This window comes from Hyaena hyaena, unplaced genomic scaffold (genome assembly GCF_003009895.1).
Source record: "Hyaena hyaena isolate Hyena2069 unplaced genomic scaffold, ASM300989v1 scaffold_129, whole genome shotgun sequence".
Taxonomy (NCBI): domain Eukaryota; kingdom Metazoa; phylum Chordata; class Mammalia; order Carnivora; family Hyaenidae; genus Hyaena; species Hyaena hyaena.
In genome coordinates, this window is record NW_024080763.1 from 2,943,054 (window position 1) to 2,949,053 (window position 6,000).

Sequence of the window (6,000 nt, forward strand, 5' to 3'; positions counted from 1 at the left end):
CTCACATCTGGGGGAGGGATTGGGGCTGGCAGTTGAATTAATACCCAATGGCCAATGATTCAACCAGTAATAACGTCCATGAAATGAAGCCTCCACAGAAATCCCTAAAGTACAGTGTTCAGTGAGCTTCCAGGTTGGCCAACACACAGAGGTGTTGGCATGGGAGGGTGGCATGCCTAGAGAGGCTGCAGAAGCTCTGCACCCCTTTCCCAGGACCTTGCCCAGTGTGTCTCTCCCATCTGGCTGTTCCTGAATTGTATCATTTTTTTCCTATTTATTTATTTAATTTTAGTTTATGTATTTATTTTGAAGGGGCAGTTAGGGGTAAAGAGAGAGGGAGAGAGAGAATCCCAAGAAGGTTCCTTGCCCTCAGCTCAGAATACAACTCAAGGCTTGATCCCATGAACTGTGAGATCATGACCTGAGTGGAAATCGAGTCGGATGCTCAACCAACTGAGCCACCCAGGTGTCCAAAAGTATATCCTTTATAATAAAGTTCCCCTGACTTCTTTGAGCCATTCCAGCAAATATTGAACCTGGGCCCTGGCAACCTCCAGTTCAGAGCAAGAAGCACTGTTGGTGTCTGGGGGGGGGGGCATCTTGTGGGACCCAATCTTTAGCCTGTGGGGTCTGATGCTGTCTCCAGGCAGACGAGTCAGAACCGAGTTAAAGTTAGGGCTCCCATATGGAGAACAGAGAGCTGAAGAACTGCTTGGTGTGAGGAAAACACATTTGCTATCCAACAGTGAAATATTTAGACTAGAGAAGTGAGAAAAGGGGGCTAGGAAGGAGTTTTTTTTCCTTCAGGTAGGAAATGTCCAAGGCTAGTCTGGGATACCTGTTTGTTGTACTAGCAATAAAAGAAGTGATACAAGAGCACTGGATGTCTGTCAAAGGACATAAGGACTAATTTGAAGAGCTATGAAAAAAAGTTGGTTAAAAAAAAAAAAAACAGGGGCACATGGTGGCTCATTGGTTGAGCTCTCGACTCTTGATTTTGGCTCAGGACATGATTCCAGGGTCATGGGATCGAGCCCCGTGTCAGGCTCCATGCTGACCCCTGTGAAGCCTGCTTAAGATTCTCTCTCTCCCTCTTCCTCTACCCCTGCCCCATGCGCACTGTCTCTCTCTCTCTCTCTCAAAAAAACAAAAAACAAAAAAAACCCTCGTTGTTCACCTTTGTGGGGCAGTGGTACATCATCAATTCAATATTCTGAAAACTGATATATAAATAGAAAGTATGAGAAAATCATGTTGGGGCGCCTGGGTGGCTTAGTCAGTTAAGCGTCCGACTTTCGCTTAGGTCATGATCTCACGGTTCGTGGATTCGAGCCCCGCGTCGGGCTCTGTGCTGACTGCCAGCTCAGAGCCTGGAGCCTGTTTCAGAGTCTGTGACTCCCTCTCTCTCTGACCCTCCCCTGCTCATGCTGTCTCTCTCTCTCTCTCTCCTAGAAATAAATAAAAATTAAAAAAAATTTAAAAAAAGAAAAAAGAAAATCATGTTGCTGCCTATAATGAAATAATGGATCTAGACAAATATTATCAGTGAATAACAAAAGCAATGAGTGAGTGCACAGCTGTTGATGGCAGCAGCATTCGCAGTCGCCAGAAGCAACCCAAGTGTCCATCAACAGATAAATGGGTAAACAAAATGTGACCTATCTCTACAGTGGAATATTCTTCAGCCTTAAAAAGGAAGGAAATTCTGACACAGGCTACAACATGGATGGACCTTGGGGACATTATGCTGAAGGAAATAAGCCAGTCACAGAAGTACAAATACATGGGGTGCCCAGAATAGACAGCTTCAGAGGGACAGAGAGTTAGGAGAGTAGGTTGCCAGGGGTCAGGCAGAGGAAAAACAAGGAGTCGTTGTTCAATGAGTACAACGTTTCGGTTTAGGATGATGAAAGAGTTCTGGAAATGGATGCTGGCAATGGTTGTAGGACATTGTAAATACGCTTAATGCCAGAGAACGATATGTGGCTAAATGGTAAATTTTATGTTATGTCTATGTTACAATGTTTTAAAAAGCGTTATGTTCATGGAAGATTTCATAATGAAGGATTCAACTAATAACCTCTGAGCCTTGATCTTAGCTCCATAGAGTGGGTCGCCAGACATTCCTGCACCAACATCTCTGAGGCGTTCTTACCCAAAAAGTCCTGAATTTAAAGTAGTCACTGAATTTAAACACTAGTTTATAATACCTCAGGGAGCAGAAGAACAAGGTAGGAAACCAAGCAAAAGCTACCAGCAAAATCCAGACCATAGCGCATTTTACATTTCTACAAGATCTACGTGTGATATGTGAACCTTATTTGATTAGTTATTCAAACAAACCATCTGTAAAAATAGATTTTTGAGACAAGTGGGGAAAGTTATGAATGGACAGGGTATGTGATCACATTAACAAATTATTGCTAATGTTGTTTGCTATGATAAGGACATTGTGGTTGTATTAAGGGAAGTTCTTGTCAGCTAAGGTATTTCTAGGTGGCAAGACATGATATCTGGGATCCGCTATAAAATATTTTACAATAATAATAACAATAATAGCAATAAAAGTAATAAAGAGAGTTAGATGACATGGCATTGCTAAAGTGCTCACTGTTATTGCCGGCTGTGTGTGATGTTCTCATAACCTCATGTTGTTTAGAAGAAGGGTAAGGAGGGGTGCCTGGGTGGCTCAGTTGGTTAAGCCTCTGACTCATGATTTCAGCTCAGGTCATGATCTCACAGTCATGAGATCAAACCCTGCATCTGGCTCTGAGTTGACAGCATGGAGCCTGCTTGGGATCCTCTGCCTCCCTCTCTCTGCCCCTCCCCTGCTCTCTCTGTCTCTCTGTCTCTCTCTCTCTCAAAATAAATTTTAAAAATAAGAAGGATAAGGATACTGAGAAACTTTATTATCTGTTAATATAAGTGTGCATGTTAAAATGTTAAGGGTGGCCACCAAACAAACAAATGACATATATCTTTGTCAAATCTTGATTAATTTAACGAAGAGTAGTTAGGGAAAGTATTCAAAAGTAAACCCAGGTACCCCAGAATCTCCAGAAAGGGATTGGGATGCGATTATTCTATATATAAACTGTGATACAACAATCAATTTGACTTTGAACTTGAAACATCCCACAAACCCAGCAACAATCCATAAAGAATTAGCCAGCCACTTCTCTGATGGTGCCTCTTTGACTACAGGCCAGGAGATGCTCCTGAAATCATGGATTAGGGCCTTGTGCTCACACCAGAATCAATATTTCCTGACCAGTCTCTAATGGGCACCTGCCAGCCATCGCTGCCCACAGCTCTGGCCAGACTTGGCAAAATCATGGTCAGGCATGCTCTCGCACAACCAAAGCACTGGGCCCTTATGGCCTGTACCTATGGCAATTCTACAGCATCAGTCTTACCATCACCACTGCACGGATGAAAAAATGAGGCAAAGCAAAATGAGAGACATCACTTGTCCCTGTTGACACACATATAAGGTGGCAGAGTAAGATTCATCTAACTGAAGAGTCAAAAGAGCGAGAATGGATGTCGACAAGCCCATGTCCTGAAAAACCCAACCCTGGGCTTAGTAATGAGAAACTAGAGGGACAAGACCAGAGCAGCCTCTCCATTTGTGGCCACACAAGCCTGTGCTGGGTAGGAATGGTGCTCTGCTGCTGCAAAGCACAAAAACAGCAAAGATGCATGGCATAGGGGTGCAGTTTGAATTCATCATCTCAACACTGTAGAATGTTTTACCAGTTTCCACTGACTACACAGAGACGGGGAAACTTCAAAGCCCAGACATATGCTAACAGCCTAATTAGGTGCTTCAATTCATTCTCAGCAGAAGATGCGATAAAAAATTTAATATTACTATTGTATTACCAAAAATAAATAACAAATAAATAAAGTAAATGTAACAATTCTGGAGAATGGTTTGTTTAAGAAGTTGTAGGCAAAATTCTTGCATTGGGAAGAAGAGTCATTTCAGGCACTGAGCCTGGGAAATGTCTGGGGCTTGAGAGTTTTTAGGGTCACGAATCATCCCAAATTTGCCTGAAGGTCAGTGAGTTCCAGGAAACCCAGAACGAGCCAGTCACCCTACTGGCCGCCTTGAATTCAAGCGCACAACACAGCTAATTCTGTTAGACAATTTGGAGCACTTGATGTGGATACAATCCAAACTTAGGAATGAAACTAAAACCCACCGCCACAAGACCCGCTTGCTGCCTTTGCCACAAGAATTCTGGGATAAATGATATTTTTAAAGTACAATGAAAAGGTCACTGTTGAAATTGCGGTCTTCCTCAAAAACTGTGGGCCGGAGCTTGCCAGCATACCCGGGGACTATCTTTAATGGAGGAACACTTTTGGAATTCAAGTCAGGCTTAATGTACCCACTTTCACTTTGCTCCCCTGATCATGCACATTATGAAGAGAAAAATTTTACCGAAGGACACGCAACTTAAATCCCTATAATCCTATGCACAAATATCATATGTGTGCACGTATAGGAGGATTAGGAGGAACTTAACAGAGGACCAACCGGGAGAAGAAGGGGGGAAATGGTGGGGGAAAGGGAGAGAGGCAAACCATGAGAGACTCTTGAATGCTGACAAAAACTGAGGACTGATGGATGTGGGGGGGAGGGGGGGATGGGCATGGAGGAGGGCACTTGTGGGGATGAGCACTGGGTGTTATGTGGAAACTAATTTGACAATAAACTATTTGTAAAAATAAATAAATAAATAAAATAAAATCAAGAACAACAACAACAAAAAAAAATCCCTATAATCCTAGGTCCGTCCCATGAATTAAGACCAAGCCTGGGTGAATGTGCTGAGTGAGAAGAACAATTACCAAGTTCAGGGCTCCAGGTTCTGTTTACCCTGATATTATCCAGGACGATCATTTATTTCTTGCTGCCTTCTAAGTTTTATTAAGCTGTTCAGAAAAGTTTCAGCCATGCTTTATGGCCATGTGAACTGCCCGGGTATCCATTTCACAACTTGATTCATTCTGATTAAATTGTTCAACTGTTAATGAGTTTTAGATCGCAATATGGAGAGGCAAACAATTCAGAACATTAAGGCAGTAAAATATCTTAATATTTCACAAGTTCTCGCCGAAAACATAAAACAAAAGGCTCGTTTCTGGAAGGAGAGACTGTAATAATTACCCTCTGTAAAAATAAATGTGCTTGGCTCCCTATACATTATCCAAGCATCTGTGTAAGCACACTCACATGCAGAGAGCCAGATGGTACCTGGAAATCTCATAAATATCCTTAGAAATTCTGATATTTTCAAGCCAGTCACAACAGACGAGATAATGGTTTTGACATATTATTCCAAAGAATATCTGAGGCTAGACAAAAAAATTGATTCTTACTAGCCTTACTTCATAGTCTAATGAGTTTTGCAATCTGGAGGCAATGGTGCAGGGTGAGGTGCTGAAAGATCTCAGGTACTGAGGGCTTCCGAGATGGATGGAAATTATGAATCAGGCCACCAAATACTGTTCCTCAAAAAGTTCGACACCCCTCCCCCTTCCTCCCCCTGTAGGCTCTGGGCCCACTGTCAGCTTTGTATGCAACGCAGTGTTTGTTTTGACAGTAACTGAGTCAAGGATTCACCAGCCTTAGCCTTTGAACATTTTTCCTTAGATATCCCCCTTCCGGTGAACCCTCTGGAAGTATACACTTATAGCAGGTAGAGGTCTCCAAATTCCTGAGGATTGTAAGGTCTTGCACAGGCCACTTAAACTCTGGGAAATTCAATCACTTCATTTGTATCATGGGAATTAAAACACATTATCAGCCTAAAGGGGAAAAGTTGAAATTGGTAATCCTCCATTCCTTCCAGCTTCTAGACGCCGTGCCTGTAGTATACAGATGCTGTGCCTGTAATATACACAGGACTTCTTTTCAAAGCAACCTTTCAGTTGAGCTGCTGTTCAAACTTAGGAAAAGAGGAGGAGTTAGCATTTGACCACAAAGAC